Source organism: Xenopus laevis, chromosome 4L (assembly GCF_017654675.1).
Source record: "Xenopus laevis strain J_2021 chromosome 4L, Xenopus_laevis_v10.1, whole genome shotgun sequence".
In the NCBI taxonomy this organism is placed as follows: domain Eukaryota; kingdom Metazoa; phylum Chordata; class Amphibia; order Anura; family Pipidae; genus Xenopus; species Xenopus laevis.
Window position 1 is genome coordinate 22,732,314 of NC_054377.1, and position 20,153 is coordinate 22,752,466.

General features: G+C 41.4%; 1 protein-coding gene across 7 annotated transcripts in view; it reads right to left on the reverse strand.

The window, feature by feature from the left end:
* The window catches only part of LOC108713861 (tetraspanin-4), a 374,746-nt gene that overhangs the window by 195,284 nt on the left and 159,309 nt on the right, over nucleotides 1–20,153 (reverse strand). For 6 of the 7 annotated variants that reach the window (XM_041589969.1, XM_041589965.1, XM_018257529.2 and 3 more), the window contains one exon: nucleotides 15,748–15,809. The gene's annotated coding sequence lies outside the window, so the exon portion shown is untranslated. Of the gene's footprint in view, nucleotides 1–13,921; nucleotides 13,941–15,747; nucleotides 15,810–20,153 lie in introns of those variants that run through there. The other variant, XM_041589967.1, reaches the window with a different exon arrangement.

The following is a 20,153-nucleotide window of genomic DNA, read 5'->3' on the forward strand; positions in this document are numbered from 1 at the left end:
GCCATTAAAAGGAAGGAATTTAAACGCAGCCCTCATGTGTGTGTTGAATTTGCAGCATGCCTTTATATCAGTAAAGCCGTTAGTCTTTTTACGATGCTAATGAAGTTACTAGAGTGGTGCTGGCTTTAATTTCCAGCTTGCCACTTTGCTGGGACTGCTGATCAGCACACTGTATCTGTGCATTATGGTTTAATTAAGCTTCACATGCAGGCGGCACTGAATCGGACAGAGGGGAGCGGAGGACATTGCTTTATTCCTTATTAATATAAAGTGCATTTATCTGGGTAAGCTAGAACACAATTAAAAATTCTCAACATTTGCTTTCGAACATCACAGGGTCACAGATAACTGAAACTTCTGGATAAGCTGGGAACAACGGCGCTCATTTACAGGGATGGGAGGTGAAACCGCATAAATGAAATACATGAGAGGGTGGTGGTGGTGCCCCCTTTAGGGTGACGGCAGACGGGGAGATTAGTTGCCCAGCGACAGATCTCTACTTCAGGCGACTAATCTCCCCATAATGCCTTCCTGCCAGCATGAATCCCGCCAGCAGGATGGCATACGAATCGCTTCAGATGTCCGGTCACCCAAAGTTTCCTCGTGAGGCATGCCATCCCACCGGCGAATTCGTATTCTTGCTGGAGGGAAGGCATTTTGGGGAGAATAGTCGCCTGAAGTACAGATCTGTCACTGGGCAACTAATCTCCCCGTCTGCCGTCACCCTAAATGATTTTCTAGTAGACTTAAGGTATGAAGATCCTAATTACGGAAAGATCTGTTATCAGGAAAACCCCAGGTCCCTAGCATTGTGGATAACAGGTCATACCTTTATGCCGAATGGCATAAAGAGTAGCCAATGAACAGCAAAAGACATTTCAGCTCGGGCCCCTAGTCTTGTGTGACTCTACCCACATTGCCAAGACCAAATTCAACACTTTCAATCGTACATCTAGCACTGGCTTATAAATACTGGACTTTGATTACGTTTTATTCATCCTGGACCCTCAATACCCATATTTCAGTGAACCCCAACCAGTTGCATGTGAGCAACATGTTGCTCTCCACTTCCAATGATGTTGCCTCAAATTCAAGTTTTGGAAGCATAAAGGCACCGGTTTATTTCAACAGAGCCTCCTGCAGACTAAGGGCAGAGACACATGCCAAGATTCTGGGAGATTTAGTCGCCCGGCGACAAATCGCCTCTTCTTCGAGTGACAAATCTGCCTCCCCGCCAGCTAGAATCTAAATCGCCGGCGGGATGGCACTCTGAGTGCTTAGTTTTCCCAAAGTCGCCCGAAGAAGAGGTGATTTGTCACCAGGCGCCCCGAATCTTCGTGTGTGTCTCTGCCCTAACAGTCAACAATTTGCCCATCACAGCCCTTATTTGGTATCCCCAGGGAATTTTTTTCTTGCTTCTGTGGCTCTCCAACAGTTTTTACAATTAAGTGTGGCTCACAGGTAATAAAGGTTGACGACTCCTGCCATAGATAAACCCCTAACCTAAATAAACCCACCACTAGCCTTAACAAGGCTAGAAATACACCTGGCATTATAAAAGTGCATAACATGCACACAATATATATATATTTATACACTGGCGTTGGGTCAAGATGACGTAATAAGTAGCATTAGAGTTGCACAAACACAATGAATGGACTGCAATTGTCAATGGGATCATGTGATCTATCATATTTTATAATGTTTTTTTCCTGTGTAAAATTAGATCAAAATGGTGAATGGAAAGTCACTATGGGATTAGGTAAATGTTTCAATATGATGCCTTGCTGTCAAATTATCCTATGAGCATTAGGTCTGTATAATGTCCCATGGGGTTTGTCAGCTTTGGAAAGTCCACTTAGTCCCCTGCTAAAAAAAAAAAAAAAGCAGGCCCCCTACAGCAGCCACTGACTCCTTGAAGTCAGATATGCATATGGGGATGGGGTTATTATGGAGTTTCCATTACTGAGAAGCCCTCCCCATTGGGTTGCCAACTATTGGAAATGAGTACTTTGTCCAAACTGCTCCCAGCAGTCATACACTGGCACCATTTTAGTGCTGCCCATGAAAATACCAACTGCATTTCCCTAGTTTTTTTTTATAAACGAGACAGAAAAAAATAGTAGCAGAGCCCGAGCAAGTGTGTGAGACAAATTGCTGTAGTTAAGTGGCCCTCCCTCCTCCTCGCTTCTCTGTGTTCTGGGACTTTTAAACTGCCATCAGAATGGCTCTTCTCCCCCTTCCATGTTTGTATGGAGGGGAAATCGCTAGATCAAAGCCCAGGGATACTGCCATCTCTCAAAGTGGCAAAATCACTCTCAATTTCCACTGGGAAGAGGCTGTTGTAATGATAAGTAATGCTTTTAATATCTGGAGAGCAGGCTGTGTGTTGATAAGTGCTTTCACTGAATGTTTCCCCAGCTTTTAGGCGCCATTAGACATCCCTAATATGAGTGTGTATGTGTGTGTGCATCTGTATATATGCAAATTGTGTGTGTGCTTACTGTACCTCTTCTGTAATACCCTACAACTGGACGTTTGCCTGTATATGCTGTTCAATCGTTGGCACTGGGCAACGAATGGCCCTTAGTAGATGAAACACATCAGGTTTGGTTAGCAGAACTTCCCCAGTTCCTAGATTTACACCTTTAAACATTTAATGATGTACAAATAAGGCACATCTGTCCCCAGCTCCAGAACATTTCTTCCATAGCTTGGTGTCTGTGCATTGCCTGAGTTACCGTCAGATTATTCCTGTGCTTATAGGGACAAAGGGACCATAGGCCCCTAAATGAACCTTTCTGCAGCATCGGCAAAATAAACAGAAATTGTACTGAAAATGCATTCTACCTAAATGTTCTTCATAAAGCTGGCCATACGTGTAAAGATCTGTCACCAAACAAGCAGATCTATGCCCACCCATTTGCTGGCTCAACACATGCTGCTCTGGTCCTTTGAATGCACGCCAATCATCAGATCATAATGCAAACCCATCAGGTTAAGAGGGTTCAAAACCAAGGAACTGCTAAAAAAGGTAGTACAGTTGCTATGTCTACAAAGGGATTTTCTATTCTAAATATCTGGGTGATTTTTGACCAGTCAAGAAGCCCGCTGGGAAGGCCCAAGTCAGCAGCTTCTATTGTCCCTTGTATGGTCAGCTTAAAGAAACAGTAACACCAAAAATGTAAGTCTTTTAAAGTAATGAAACGGTTGTGTTGCACTGTTAAAACTGGTGTGTTTGCATCAGAAACTCTACAATAGATTATATAAACAAGCTGCTCTGTAGCCATGGGGTAGCCATTCAAAGCTAAAAAAGGAGAAAAGGCTCAGTATACACAACAGATAACCGATAACCTCTGTAGTATACAATGGGATACTTCATAACTAATCTGTTATCTACTGAATATCCTGTGTTTAAATGGTGGCCCCCGTGACTACACAGCAGCTTGTTTATATCAACTCTAGTAGTGTTTCTGAAGCAAACACATCGGTTTTACCAGTGCAGGGCAACACTACATTATACTGCGATTCCTTTAAGAGGCTTTCATTTTTTGGTGTTACTGTTCCTTTAACAAAGTGCCTTCGCCATCTATAGGTAGTTTATTAGGTTTACTGATAAAGGCTGAACTCTATGGACGATTCTCGTCTCATCCGTTGCATGCACCGAGTCACAAGGTGCCAAATATTATGGGAGTTACAGAAAAATTGCAGGTGCAAACTACACCCAACACAACAGATGAAGACGCAGCGTTCACATCCGACAGTTGTGTTGGATACCTGTAGTTTGTACCTGCAATTTTTCTATCACTCCTATAATATTTTGCGAATTGTCGCATGTGACGGATCCGACGAGAGAACCTGTTACTTGGAGAACCACAGTGCAGCTTCCTATATTTCACTAGGCTGCATCCAATGGATGGATTCTATTTCAGTAATATACATAGGTTATTACTGATGGCGAAGCCTAACACCACATTATGTATTTTGCCCACAATGATCTTTGCCACCTTACAGTTTTGGGTGCAAATCAAGGGTGCAACCAGGTGACAAGGGTGCCATTTTTGCATGGGGAGGCTATGAATAAAAGGATTTCCACTGGGGAACTTGTTTTACTTTTAAAAGGAATGCAAGGTGCAATTTGAAGAATGTTGTAGAGCACAACTACAATGCATTCAAGCCAGACAGAAGAGCAATGGGCATTGCAAGTGATGGGCACAATTTTGCAGGCATCAGAGAGCATAGTATTTGTGCCTGCCATTAGTAAATGAGTCCTATGACATCTGATTAGATCAATGCAATGTCAGTTTCGTACGCACTCAGTTTGTAACCTGCTGGCAGCCAAGTAGCAGGATAAAAATGAGACATTCATCTAGATCCTATAAATGAAATCCCCTTTCTCTGCTCCTCAAATCCGTTTCCCCTGCCTGCAAATTATGCGTACATGATCTAAGCATAGTTTTCAAAGCAGGTGCATTTTTCCATTTCAAGTCAGCTCTGGGGCATAAAGTTAAATGGGCAATTTCTGCAGCCGGTGAGACAGGAACACCTGAACATGTTGAAGCAGGCAGAGGGCAGCGTGAGAAGAGTCAAAAGGTTTCTAAATTTTCAGCAAATCCCAATTACTGAGCAGATCCAGCTGAAAGATCATTAACCTACTTCGAGGCCAAAAGATAACTCAGCCACAAACAGGTTAATATAGCAAATCAGCTTCGAGATGTACTTGGAAATCTTGACATTTATCTTCACTGCTCATCTTGACTTCCATCAACTCTAAGTGTTCTCCAAATCACCCACTCCCAGCCTCCAATGACCTCTGTCTACCCTGCTCTCTCATAAACCATTAGCCTGTGAGTTTACAAGATCCGTCCTGGGCTGCTCCACCATTCCTCTACCTCTTTAAATGCCACACGTCTTACAACATTCAGCACTGACACTAAAGGACCATTTAGGCTCTGTAGATTCTACGTTTCCAGGTGCATTTTATTTTATCCAATGTTTAGTTGCTTGACGGATCATGGCAAAATCAGAAGGGCCTGGCACATAAAGAGTTAAATGTTGTCTTAAGTCTCTGCCAAGACGACATACCCGTGTGCATTTTAATTTCCAAATATGCTTTCTGTTTTTATTCCGTCGTGCCACCTGTAATCCATAAATAATACCCTACCAATCGGCAAAATGAATTAAAGCAGAAAAAGGCAACGTTTCTACATATTTATTGCCCTAAGGAATATGGTTTGAGTCTGCATACCCAATAGGCAATTTCGATGACAAGTCAATTCTTTCCTTGCTACAATTCCCTGCTGTAACTCTTCAATTCCTGGTAAAACCAACTCCCCTACATCCTTGTTACCCACTGGGCTTATAAAGCAGAAAAAAACCCCAATCCACTATACACTCATTTTTAAGGAGTCACCTTCATTTGCTCCCTCTCACCCTGTCTCCCTCTGACAGTATTTTTACCCTAATTGCTCTGTAACACTACAAAGTTGTTGTTATTGCTTGTTTTTATTAATCATCTTTCTATTCACATCCTCTCCTATTCATATTCCAGTCTCTTATTCAAATCAATGTATGGTTGTTAGGTTAATTTGGACCCAAGCAACCACATTGCTGACACTGCAAACTGGAGAGCTGCTGAATACAAAATTAAATAACTCAAAAACTACAAATAATAAAAAATTAAAACCAATTGCAAATTGTCTCAGAATATCGCTCTCTACATCATACTGAAAGTTAATTTAAAGGTGAACAACCCCTTTAAAGGAGAACTAAATCCTAAAAATGAATGTGGCTAAAAATGCCATATTTTATATAATGACCTTATTGCACCAGCCTAAAGTTTCAGCTTGTCAATAGCAGCAATGACCCAGGACTTGTCACAGGGGGTCACCATCTTGGAAATTGTCTGTGACACTCACATGCTCAGTGGGCTCTGAGCAGTTGTTAAGAAGCTAAGCTTAGGGGTCGTCACTAATTATCCATCAGAAAATGAGGTTGGTCTGTAATATAAGATGATGCTACAGGGCTGATTATTAAATTCTGATGCTAATTGGTTTCTGTGCTGCCATGTAGAAATTATCTGTATTAATTACTAATCAGCCTTATATTGTGACATTTCTATTCTATGTGTACTGTATATTGTGAGTGGGTCCCTAAACTCAGTAAGTGACAGCAGCACAGAACATGTGCAGTGAATCAGCAGAAAAGAAGATGGGGAGCTACTGGGGCATCTTTGGAGACACAGATCTTTACTGATAAAGGGCTGTGGTTGCCTTGGGCTGGTACAGAAACCCAAAACATAATGTACAACATTCTACCTACTTCTTTAGTTAGGCTTTACTTCTCCTTTAAAAACCACAGTAGAGCAGCAGAGGGTTTGGTGAGAGTCAGGGAATACCTTTTAAATGGGGAATTAATGCTGGGCACCTTCCTGTTCCTGAAATGTGTCACTATCCCTTTAATGCTGATTAACAGGGAAAACCCTTTAAAGGTGTGTCTCATTTTTAAATTAACTTATATGGCCAATTCTATAACATATAGCCCTCATATTTTACAGTTTTTATTTGATTTCCTCTTCTTAATCTTTTCAGCTTTCAAATGGGGGTCACTGACCCCAGCAGCCACCAAACTATTTCTCTTTGAGGCTACAATTTGATTGTATCTTATTTTATTATATATTACTTATATTATTATATATTACTATATATTACTTATTATTTTATATTCATGCAACAATTGTAGGATAGGAAGGAGCATTACAATCCGCAGACTTGGCTGCAAAATTCCTTTATTGTCACAACATGTTTCGGATCATCATGGATCCTTTTTCAAGTGGTTATTATTTTATATTGTATTACTTATTCTGTCCAGACCCTCTCCTATTGATATTCCAGTTTCTTTTTCAAATCACTGCCTGGTTGCTAGGTAACTTTGAACCCTAGCAATCAGATAGCCACTAAAATTTCAAACTGGAGAGCTGCTGAACACAAAGCTAAGTAATTGCTTAAGCAGAGGGGGTTTTTAATATATTGGATACAGAGTTTTAGGAGCTTCCATGCTGGTGTACTAGTCCATTAGTAAATATAATTCTATAGGCCAGGAGGAGAAGCATGATTGCAAGTCTGGTAATTCAGCACAGACTGTTTTCTATATTTTAATTCCCATCAAGATGTCAGGACATTTCCATACATATCAATAAATGCTGCAGTAAGGCCTTTTGGGCTGGAGCGATTTATGTTGTGGAAATACTGCCCATTTAATTCAGCATATGAGCATTTAGGTACTCTAGCGCTGAATCAAATTACTCGGAGCAGCAGGCATTCCCCAGATGCCGTGGTACTTAATTGTTGGCTGGAGAGTGTGGATGTGTCTAAATAGCCATCAAATAAAATGCATTTGCCGGCTGCCCCGTGGGACATAGCTGCTGCAGTGCTGTGTTTATTTACCTGGGGAAAGCAAAGTGGATATTCTAGCTGTCAGCTCATCAGATCCGAACATTAAGCGAGGTAGTCCCTGCTTTTAAAATAAGGAAACGCTGCCCAGTAATGCTTAAAGGGGTTGTTCACCTTTAAATTAACTTTAGTATGATGTAGGGATGCACCGAACACACAATTTTGGATTCGGCCGAACCCCCGAATCGTTTGCAAAAGATTCGGCCTAATAGCGAACTAAAGCCTAATTTACAAACGCAAATTAGGGGTGGGATGGGGAAACGTTTTTTACTTCCTTGTTTTGTGACAAAAAGTCACGCAATTTCCCTCCCTGACACTAATTTCCATATGCAAATTAGGATTTGGATTCGGTTCTGCATCCCTAGTATGATGTAGGTTTTTATTTTTTATTATTTGTGTGGGAGTTATTTCATGTTTTATTCAGCAGTTCCCCAGTATGCAATTTCAGCAATCTGGTTGCTGGAGTCCAAATTACTTTAATAGCCATGCATTGATTTGAATAAGAGACTGGACCTGTTATTCAGAATGCTCGGGACCTGGGCCTTCCTGGATAACGGGTCTTTCTGTAATTTGGATCTTCCTACCTTAAGTCTACTAGAAAATCATGTTGCAATGGACTGGTTTTGCTTCCAATAAGGATTAATTATATCTTAGTTGGGATCATGTACAAGCTACTGTTTTATTATTACAGATAAAAAATAAACCCTCAAAGTCCTCTGTCAAAAGAAACACCGCATTTCTTTCCTTATATTGTGTACACACGGGCTTCTGTATCAGACTTCCTGTTTTCAGCATAAACCTCCAGGGCTAGGGCTTGAGCATGCTCAGTTTGCTTTTCTCTCCCTCTATCCTCCCCTGCTGAAATCTGAGCCTAGAGCTTTGAGTGAGCAGGGAGAGACACAGGCAGGAAGTGATGTCACAGCAAGCTAATATGGCAACTGCTATCCTAAACAAACAGAGAGAGTTTCTAGAGCTGTTTACTCAGGTATCGCAAAGCATTCTGAATACTAAATATAGTCTTATAGCTTGCACTATTGTGGCTAATCTACTGGTCTAACTGCCCCGGTAGCTTTCCTTCTCCTTTAAAGATTTGGATTATTTGAATAAAATGGAATCTATGGGAGACTGCCTTTCTGTAAATTGGGAACTTTCTGGATAACGGGTTTCCAGAAAACGAATCCCATACCTGTATGAATAGTAGGAACGAACAATGGCAGTTACCCTACTAATGTCATGTCTTCTGTGGACTCTATTAAACCATGATGGCACTTTGGGGAACTGATTTACTGTGTAGGCTACAATATGAGACCCTTTTGAACCCACTGTGTTTAATTATGAGGCAGGCTCAGTATTTTACTTTGGGCAGGCAACTTCTTGGGGAAAGTTCTATGGCTGCAACAAGACAAGAAAAGCCCAATTCACTTTTAGGGAAGAACTCCGCGATGCGGCTGGTGCCGACACTTCACCATGCAACGAAACACATGCAACGTGTCGGATGTTCTGAAGAAACAGGAAGTGAAGTCGGTTAAATGTAGTTCTTACCTGCGATTTCTTCTTCATTTTCTGTTTCTTCAGAACATCCTACACGTCGCATGCGTTTCGTTGCATGGCACCAGCCGCATTGTGGAGTTCATTTTCTGAAGACAACCCGAAGTTTCCTCGTGAGGCAACTTCAGGCGACTTCGGAATACAAATTGATCCAAGTGCCATCCCTCCGGCGATTTACATTTTAGCCGGCCGGAATGCAGGGGAAGCAGTTCGGGGAGATTAGTCGCCCCGAAGATGAGGAGATTTTCACTGGGCGACTAATCTCCCTGAATCTGCCTGTGTGTCTTGACCCTTAGGACAAAATGCAGCACCTTGCCGCCATCTTTCTTACCTTCCTCACATGTCCCTTGCACCAACGTAGGGGCAAATTCACTAAAGAGCGAAGCGGCTAACAAATTCGCCAGCGTGACGTCATTTCGTTACTTCACTGATTTACTAACGGGTGCTGGCGTAAATTTGCTAGCGAAGTGGAACTACTCTAGCGCTACTTCGCACCCTTACGCCAGGTGAAGTTGCGCTATGGCGATTGGACGTAACTACGCTAATTCACTAACTTGCACATTTTACTGAATGTTACCTCTTGCGCCAGACTTGCCTTCGCCACCTCAGACCAGGCAAAGTGCAATAGAGTAGATAGGGATTGCTTAGAAAAAAGTTGAAATTTTTTTCTAAGTCCCAAAAAACGCTGGAGTCTTTTCCTTTTTTAAGGGTGATAGGCTGAAAAAGATCGTAAATTTTTTTGGGGGGTACTCTCCTTCCCCCTACATTTCCTAACATATGGCAAATAAACTATACAGTGGGCACATGTATAGGGCAAAATAACAACTCTATTTTATTTTATGAAGCTTTCCCAGGCTTGTGTAGTGTAATGTATTTGCTGCTCCATATACGTCCATTGTACTTTAACTTGGTGCCTTATGCAAATTAGGCATCGCTAGCGTAACTTCGCTTTCCTTGACGTATTAACGCTAGCGCAACTTCGCTACCGTTCGCCTCCCTGAGTGCAACTTCGGATTTTCGTGAATTAGCGGCACCCTGGCGAAGTGCGGCGAAGTGTGGTGAAGCCTGCGCTACCGCAACTCCGCAGATTAGTGATTTTGCCCCTTAGACTGGTTTTCCTTGTCCTTTAAATATTTTTGTTTTTTATTTTCATTTATAAGTTTTGCCTTCAACAGGGGCCCCAGTAAGTTTGGTTTTTCACTTTTGGGAAGCAGTTAGCGTTCTTACACACAGAATTTTACGGAGACATGCAGAGTGTGAAAAAAAAGAGCATATGAGAAAACATAATGCAATGAAACTCAACTCTGAACAATGATCAGTCCAACCAGGCACAATATAATGGAATCAACTAGCTAATGTATTTAGGTTCACTCAAACTGCATCTCAAATGCATGTCAAACCCCTAATTTGGAGTTTGTCTGGATATCAGGTTTCTTATTAAGGGATTCCGTATCAGTATTTTCTGACAGTTATGGAAAATCTGATCAAACACAGGTCAGGATTTGGTATTTACTGGAGACAACATTATTAGTTATGACTAATTACCCTTGAATATGGGCAAGTACAAATCTTATGTATTTTTTGTAAAAACAACAAGTTAATACAATGTAATGTTTAATGGAGCGAGACATTGCTTCTGGGATATACATTGCAATCTGGTTACACCGACATTGGCAGGTAAGCAAGCTGCATGGCTCTAATAAATATATATATTCATGCAGGTGGTCTATCCAGGATTTCCTGAAGCATCCAATATGCGGATTACAGGAATCTTGCGTGAGGCATAGCCCTCTTATCGCATAAGACTTAGTGCCACTGACCCCATTATATTGCAGTCGCAACCCAGAGGGCAGCCGAGATGAAAGAATAGCCCACTAAGCAAGGTTTCAAATGGATCTACTCCATTAGGTGACTCTCCTGCCAGGCCAACGTTATTTGTGATGTATGTGAATGGGCTGTCAGACAATACGACGTGCACAGAAAGGAAAGTGCGCTCGGCTTGTTTTCCCCAATTCCTGCTCACAGATCTGCATCCTGATCCGGTGCCGATGAAGCTGGGAATTAACAACAGAGAGGGGAGATAGAATCCACTTTATATTCATGCACTGAGCATGCAAATAAGAGGACTATTAACTACTGGTTAAATGGGGATATGCTTTGCACACCCTCAGGTTCTCAGTAGAAAAGTGCTTGGAAGCTGCTTAAAGGAGAAGGAAAGGTTAAAACTAAGAAAGCTTTATCAGAAAGGTTTATATAAATACACCAGTAAAACCTCAAAATAATGCTGCTCTGAGTCCTCTGTTAGAAGAAACACAGCATTTATTTCCTTCTATTGTGTACACATGGGCTTATGTATCAGACTTCCTTCTTTCAGCTTAAACCTCCAGGGAACAGGCTTGAGCATGCTCAGTTTGCTCCTCTCTCCCTCTCCCCTTTCCCCTCCTCCCTGCTGTAATCTGAATCCAGAGCTATGAGTAAGCAGGAAGATACTCAGACAGGAAGTGATATCATACCAAGCTAATATGGCAGCTGCTACCTAAACAAATAGAGAGATTCTAGAGCCCTTTACTCAGGTATGGTAAAGCATTCTACAGAATAAATATAGTCTTATAGCTTGCACTATTGTGGCTAATATATTGGCTATAAACTGCTTCAGTAGCTTTCCTTCTCCTTTAACTGAATTTAATCGCAAAAAAATTAAGTAGCTGTGGCTTTGAATCTGCTGTAATTTTCTCTCAAGGGCAAAAAGCAGCAGTTCATCAGCACATAACCAGAAGGTACTGGGCCCCACAGCAAAAAAATGTTTGAGGGACCCAATAACTCTGTGAAAAAGACATATTTTCATGCTGCCCCCCAGCAGTTGCTGGGCACAAGTCACTGTCTCTCATTGTTTTAGGGGGTCATATAGAAAGATGGATAAATGTATTACAGATTTGGGCAAATTTGCCATGGCTAAGAAACACATAAGGGGTAATTTATGTCCGCTGTTTCCTGCAGTCAATTGCCGAAATCCCATTCATTATGGTACCTGGGGAAGAACTTTTCTCTTTCCTTCCTGCTTTCCATTCCGAATGGAGCACAGTTACATTTAGTGATGCAGGGGAACCCTAGAACCGCTATTTCAGGAAAAGGCAGTAACTTCAGAGGTCTTTTAAGTGCACTTCATCAATAGGTATCCTTACGCAGGTGCAAGCTTTTTTAATCTTGAAGTTTATTTTATGTAGCCTACAAGTGCATGTATTGCTCCTGTCTGAAATCTGTGTATATTGGACACGATCGTGAATGGGTGAAAGGGTAGCTGGGGGATATAGAAGATGTTAGACAAAGTGAATTAACTTGCAGAGATAGGACCTCGACCCAACTGAACACCTGTAGGATGAATTGGAACACTGATCTGTACCAGGCCTGATCCCCAACATCAGTGCCCAGCCTCTTATGTATCAATGTACTGTAAGAAAATCCCACCAACAATATTGCAGCATCTAGAGGAAACTTTCCCAGCAAAAAGAGCTCCAACTATATATTAATAACCTTGGCTTTGAAATGAAATGTTCAATAGGCAGGTCCCCACGTACCTTTGACCGTATAGTGTATAATCGTGGGTAAAATAATGCTGGAAGTTGGCACTTCACTGCCTTCATCCCATTCTTAAAGAGGTGGTTCACCTTTAAGTTAACTTTTAGTCTCATAAAATGACTAATTATAAGCAACTTTTCAATTGGCCTTCATTTTTTTTTGTTTAATCTTCTGACAATTTCCAGCTTTCCAACGGGGGTCTAAACACAAATGGTCTGTAAGGCTACAATTGTATTGTTATTGCTACTTTTTACTACTCGTCTTTCTATTCAGGCCTGTCCTATTCATATTCCAGTCTCCTATTCAAATCAATGCATGGTTGCTAGGGTAACTTGGATCCTAGCAACCAGACTGCTGCAACTGCAGACTGGACAGGTGCTGAATAAAAACATGAATGACTCAAAACCACAAATAGTAAAAGAAATAAAAAACATTTGCAAATTGTCTCAAAATATCACTCTCTAAATCATACTAAAAGGTTTGTCTGTCTATGAAGGATTTTATTAGTCTTGGTCACAATATACAGTGTCTAGAGGAGATAAGTCTAATGCAACAGGACTTTCTGAATATTCTTGAAAATGTATCCAAGCTTCTTCGGCATGAAAGTCCAGCCTCAAAAAGTCCAGTAGCTTTAGACCAATGATCCCCAACCTGTGGCTCTTGAGTAACATGTTGCTCACCAACCCCTTGGATGTTGCTCTCGCTGGCCTCAAAGCAGGTTCTAATTTTTTAATTCCAGGCTTGGAGGCAAGTTTTGGTTGAATAAAATATACGTGTACTGCCAAAAAGTCTCCTGTAGGCTGCCAAACAACACTATAGCCAATCACAGCTCTTATTTGGCAACTTGTGTTGCTCCCCAACTCTTTTTACATCTGAATGTGGCTCACGGGTTGGGGACCCCTGCTTTAGACATATCTCCAGCAGCCCAAGTATTTTATATCATATTTTTAGCTAAATACTATTTTTCCCTGTTATGGAAGCATGATGACACATTGCCGGGCGCTATGTTGTAGAAGTCAGAAAGCACAAAAGGCCATTGTTTCTTTTAGGAGAGCCGTGTTAATAGCAAAGAACTGATAGCCATGTGCATCTCAGGAAGAGAAGAATAAGAAAAGAGATAGCTGCACAAGTCATTAGGAGTATTAGGAAGACGGATAGCTCTGCTCCTCGCAACAAGAGGGAATGTGGAGTATACGAGATAGCCGCGTGTGAAAACCAGAATGACGGATAGCAGCACTTGCCGCAGTTAGAGTGGCTCAGAGTGAGAGATAGCTCTATGTGTCGGCATAAGATTAACAGTCATTAATAGAGCAGGACGGAGGGTGAGAGATAGCTCTGCACCTCACCTGTTACTGCAGCTTTTCAATGGATAGATACCAACATCAATGAAGGGAACCTAATGGGACAGAGCAATTACAAGGCTTCAGAAAACAGGGGCCCACACAAACACAGGGTGGGCACAGACATCTTGAGCCCCACCAGCTGAGCCACAACTCTCTTACTCTCTAAGTAAGGAATTTAACAAAAATCCAATACTACAGTTGAAGTATTTTGTACAGCAGACCTACACTATGTACAAATCCAAAGCCCTTTGGAATCTTGTATTTGAATTACCACATTATTTCCCTATCATGATACTTGCTAGTATGGGAAAAATTTTGAGACAAAAAAAAAAAAGTTTTTTGATTGAACGCTATGGGTTACTGAACCTGGTTAAACATTGTCTGTGTGCCTACACAATTTATGTTTGCTATTACACAGACAACTGCCGTTAAAAAAGAATCCCCATGGACTGCGCCATTGGCCCCAAGGACAAAGAAACCTGCATGCTAACAATTATTTGAAGATTGGACTCGATCACCTATAGTAAATCTCTACCAGCTACCAGAATATGGTATAACAGTCCAGGCTTGATTATCTACAAAGCTAGCACATACAGATGAAATGACCAAACTGGGTAACATTTGTAACTTGTTCGCACCAACATGAGTCAATTCCTATTAGAATCTACTAAGAAGTCAGAAGATAGTACAAAAATTGCAACCAGGCAAAAAGAGTGGATTGTTTACAAAGAGAACACTTCATAATATTTCAGGAGGACAATATCCTCTCTTAAAGGACCTGGTTACAACAGGGGGCCAATTTATCAACGCTCAGATTGGGATCTTTACCGCAATTTGGGGTTTTTTTTTTAGCTAAAGCGAACAAACTCGAAACCTTACATGAAATAAAGTATTTATTAAGCTATAAAAGCTCAAAAAAAGTTGGCATCTAAAAGCAGCACCAAACCTGGGGCTGCTGCCGTCCGAGGCAGCAGCCCAGATGCCGCCCGGCCTCTCCCGCTTAAATATCAGCATTGGATTGCGTCAAAAGGGGGCAACATCGCTAGTGTATTGAGCAGAAAAAAAACTCTTTCGGGGGTTATTTATTAAAGGTTGAGTTGTGGTTTCAGTAAAAACTTGAATTTTTCAGGGTAAAAAAAACTTGAATTTTTGGAGATTTGTTATGCCCCGAAGCTGCAAAAACCCCAAATCCGAAAATAATCCAGCTAAAATCTGTTGAGGTCATGTAGAAGTCAATGGCAGAGGTCCCTTTAACCATTTCAAGAAAGTTTTTTGCCTTCATGATTTTCTGGGTTTTTTTGCGCTTGAAAACTCAATAAATTTGAGCTATTCATGCCTATAACTAGATAAATTTGAGGTATTCCAGTTTTCCCCCCGATTGCATTCAATCAAGTTTTTTTATATTCAGGTTTTTTCATAAATAAGCAAACATTCGAGTTGTGTGTTTATTCAAGGTAGAAAAAACCTCGACCTTTGATAAATAACCCCCCTTAAAGTACACAAATTCAAATTTTAAGAAATAAGGCCCTAGACATTGGTATAAGATACCTGGAAAACCCCAGGCCCCAAGAATTCTGACTTACAGATCCTAAAACTATTGTATTCGAAACCCTAAATGTGTCATTATGGAACCTTGAGATAAGACAGGGCAAGGACAGGAAAAGATCCAAAGAGAATAATAAAGAATTACACTGACATATTAGCCAGGGAGCCAATGAGAAAGAGAAGAATTTGAACGGGGACCACCAGGATTAGGGGTGCTTCATCAACAGCACAGATAACTTGTTGTACCCACTGTGAAATTCTTGTTTATTAAGTGTAAAGCTTACATGGCTGATTGTTTTAGGGATTCCACACTGGAGCGTCACTCGGAGCCTGGATGTTCCTTTACCTGGAAAAGAAACAAAATATGTTTAATTAGGAATGGTACAAGCTTCTACGCTTCTAGTCCCATCCCAACAAAATCAATATTTGTGATTACTGACCACTTGTTTCAGCCAGAAACATTCCACCCGTGCCAAATCCATGTGGCAGTCCATCAGAGATGACTGTACTACCACCCCCAGCATCTTCCCTTTCTATAACAGACTATTATCAAAGCTCTGGGGATTGAAATTCAGAAACTTCCTTTGCTGATACTCTTAAAATATGTAATGGAAGATGTGAAGCAAAGACTTTTTATAATGAGCAAGAGTGACAGATCTATAAAGCTGTCATTGTAGCAGCAAGGGACGTTGAGATGTTGAGTGAAGCTCTTATGAAAGGAGACTGAAAAATGTTAAAGGGTTTAAATGTAAAAAGAAAAAAAAAGACAAAAGTTGGAATCCAGAGGAAGTTACACAAAAGAATGTTTAATTCAGTAAAGAAGACATGGAGCTGGTACTGAGAAAGGTGAACAATAGGATGTCTATGCCTTCTCTCTGTTATGCAAAGGCTCTGATCAGCAGGTACAAATATGGGACCTGTTATCCAGAATGCTTGGAGCAAGAAATCACCTGACGAAGGGGGATCGCCCCCGAAACGTTGTGACGCAATAAACGCATAAGGGGCGTCTTGACCCCTGTTTGAATCGCCTTTTATGTCGGTCCTAATTTCTTGCTACTTGGATTTGGAAGTTCCGTCTCCCTTCAGGTCTGTGCACCAGGCGGGATCTAATCCGAAGGGCCCGGGTGTGCACCTGATTACTCTCTACAGATCCAGAATGCTTGCAGTGGCGTAACTAGAAATCACTGGGCCCCACAGCAAATTATTTTTCAGGCCCCCAAAATGTTTAGAGGGTGACTTGTTTCTCCAATATTTATTGAAATTGTATATGAATTAGGGCCTCATGGGGCCCCTATACCTCCTGGGCCCCCCTGCAGCCGCAGGGTCTGCTTCCTCTATAGTTACGCCCCTGAATGCTTGGGACACTGGGTTTTCCGGATAAGGGATCTATCTGTAATTTGGATCACCATACCTTAAGTCTACTAAAAATATATTTAAATATTAGGATTGGTTTGCCTTTAGTAAGGAAGAAAGCACAACACAGGGGAGCGCAGGACAAACTGCCCGTGTGTAAGAGCCCTTAGAGAGCAAACAAGCACCCCAAATGGGCTTTGCTTGAAGTGGGGACTAATTAAATCTTAGTTGGAATCAAGTACAAGGTACTGTTGTATTATTACTACAAAGAAAAACAAGGAAATCATTTTTAAAAATTTGAATTATTTAATTATAATGGAGTCTATGGGAGATGGCCTTACCGTAATTCAGAGCTTTCTGGATAACGGAACCTATACCTGTATTGGGAAAAGTGATGGAATGGATGCGTGTGCCTTTGTTATACAAAAGGCTCTAATGAAGTGGTGCTGAGAAAGATATTGGAAGGGATTCATTGTCTTCTCTCTCTGCAAAAGGATCTAGTGAGCTGTCCAGGGAAAGCCAATGGAGGAAACACATGTTTCGTTCTTTCTTGAATGCTTTGCTTAGATGAAGAAAAAAAGCCATCTGGTTGCCTAAACAGATTTTGGATTACAAAGCTAAACTATGCTTGGCAATAGAGTCAGCCATCTAGTCATATTCCTTCCCAGTTGAGAAGAGTATTTGGAGTATACTTCCCAAGAAGTGCTCTGAGCAGCATCAACAGGAACCCAACATCATTATACAGGTATGGGACCTATTATCAAGAATGCTCGGGACCTGGGGCATTCCAGATAAGCAATCTTTCTGTAATTTAGGCCACCCCGTATGATACGAGAGTGCTGACCCTGCCTGAAAATTTATATAACACATCTCTAAACGTGTGTTTAAATACCATCATATTGTTTGTTCCATCGAAGGCAGCCATCAAGGGCCTCTCCTCCAGGGTCATGACTTATGGGCAGACCAAGGTGACCTCGTTTTGCCATTCCCCCCTTTCGCTGTTCCTATGTATACCTGTTTCGTATCTTTTCCCCTACTTGCTTCTACCTACTTCAGATTATTTGGCCTATTTCAGTGACCTGCTGTTGGACCCCCTTATGCAGAATCTCCAGAAAATATGCAGATAACTACATTAGTGCATCTGTTCTTTCCCACAAGAAGGTGAGTGGTTGCTATGTGTATACGTCCTAACAACGCTTCCGTCCTTGAGACGCTGGCTATAACGCCACCTACAGCCTGCTGACAACTACTACATTACAGCCTGACCAGATGTACGCTGTTCATCCAGCACCTCACTTTCGACACCGCAGTGTTTTCTTGGGACTATCGGTGCAAAGATTGAGAGACTTTTCAATGAAGGTTTTATTGTGACACGTAACCAACTAAAGACACAGAAAGTTTTATTGTGATACTTAACCAACTAAAGAAATAGAACCATGAAATAGCCCTATCCAAGCGGATGTGGGCGCTCCAACATACTAGACACGGGTTGCTAAGGGTGGATTGCTTAACAACACCGCAGATCCTGCGAAGCCTGCCAAACATTACATGAATCCCAAAATTGGAGTGCTGTTCCAGGTCTGTAACACGGGATTGGTGTCAGGTGCCTTCAGGTATCGGGCCCAATACTGCCCAAAGCCCAAAATTGTATATCACAAAGCAAGAGACCTGCGGCACAACTGATGCAATTGATTAAGTGATCAGTATTTATTCAGCTCACAAACAAAGCGGCAACGTTTCGGGCCTCCACTGGGCCCTTCATCAAGCCTTGATAAAGGGCCCAGTGGAGGCCCGAAACATTGCCACTTTGTTTGTGAGCTGAATAAATACCGATCACTTAATCAATTGCATCAGTTGTGCCGCAGGTCTCTTGCTTTGCCAAACATTAAATGACATCCTGGCCAGATGAGCACTGGCTAGGGATGGGCGAATTTGACATGTTTTGTTTCGCGTAAAATTCACCAAGGGCGAAATATTGCAGACGCCGATTAAAGTCTATAGGCGTCAAAATTTTTTGCTGCGCTTTTTTTTTTTTTTTTTTTTTGACGCACAACGCCATACAAGTCTATGGGCGTCATTTCCATGGCGAAATAAGGCAAAAAAATTTGCCCATCCCTAGCGCTGGCCTTTCAGCGCAGCAGCTTCAGCAACGCTGGGTTCCCTATGGATAACGAGGATCGTCTGAAAGCCTAGAGAGACACTTTACCGACTGAAAAATAGAGCCGCCATTACGCTACACTATGCAGAAGCCTTTCCTTGCGGGGGGGGGGGGTTGCGCTCCAACTGACTGGTAATCACTAGCACTTCCTTTATATTTTGAAACAAAATGAGACGATGTAAGTTCCTAACGCTGAGAGCTCTGCAATATCAGTAACATTTGGTTTGTAAAGATTATGTTTTGTAACAGTGACTTTTATGTATCCGGTCTAACATTGTTGCAACCGCATCATGAAATTGGTACTGAGTATATGTAATAGAACATTTAGCTATACTTTTGTGAGTATGTATATGTATTTTGACTTTTTTTGGTTATTTTTAGTTTTGTATGTATATTTACTTTGTTCACGTGACTGTGACATCACTACTTCCTCTTTCCCGCCACTGGGGGTTTTAAAGGTTGGTGCTTGTTTGTATGTGCGCTTTGAGAAAGGCTAGAGTACTAGCCGAAACGTTAATTGTTCTTTTTTGATCCAATAAACACTTCTATTTCTTCGTAAGACCTGTGAGTGCAAGCTTTTTCGTTTTTATCTCTACCTTTACAATTTTGGGCTTGTTGCACCCAGGCAACCTTTTACCCTTCTCTCTCTCTCTCTCTCTCTCTCTCTCTCTCTCTCTCTCTCTCTCTCTCTCTCTCTCTCTCTCTCTCTCTCTCTCTCTCTATATATATACACAGAGAGACAGGCACTTTTACTGTATAGCTGGAACACAATACCCATATGTACACATAAAAATTCTAAATGAAATCAAAATGTCCAAAGAATTGCTGGAAATTGCTTGTGATTTGATGGCGGATCATCCATGTAATTTCCTGTGCAATTTCCCTTTGAGTGCATGTTTCATGTATTCAGACTGAGCAGAGAATGGTCAAAACAGAAAAGCTAAAATAACCATTTTTTTCACATATATCTGTCCATAATATGTTTAATATTGGCCCGGCCAATCAATCAGCTGTCTGGTGACCACCTGCTCATTGGTTGCTACTGTATATGTGGCCAGACCTATAGCAGGCTTTGCACCTTTTTTACATTGCACCCTTATCCTACAATAAATGTCTCCATGCTATTTTCTTTTTTGGGATTTATCAGGGTTTTTTGTACAGGTATAGTATCTGTTATCT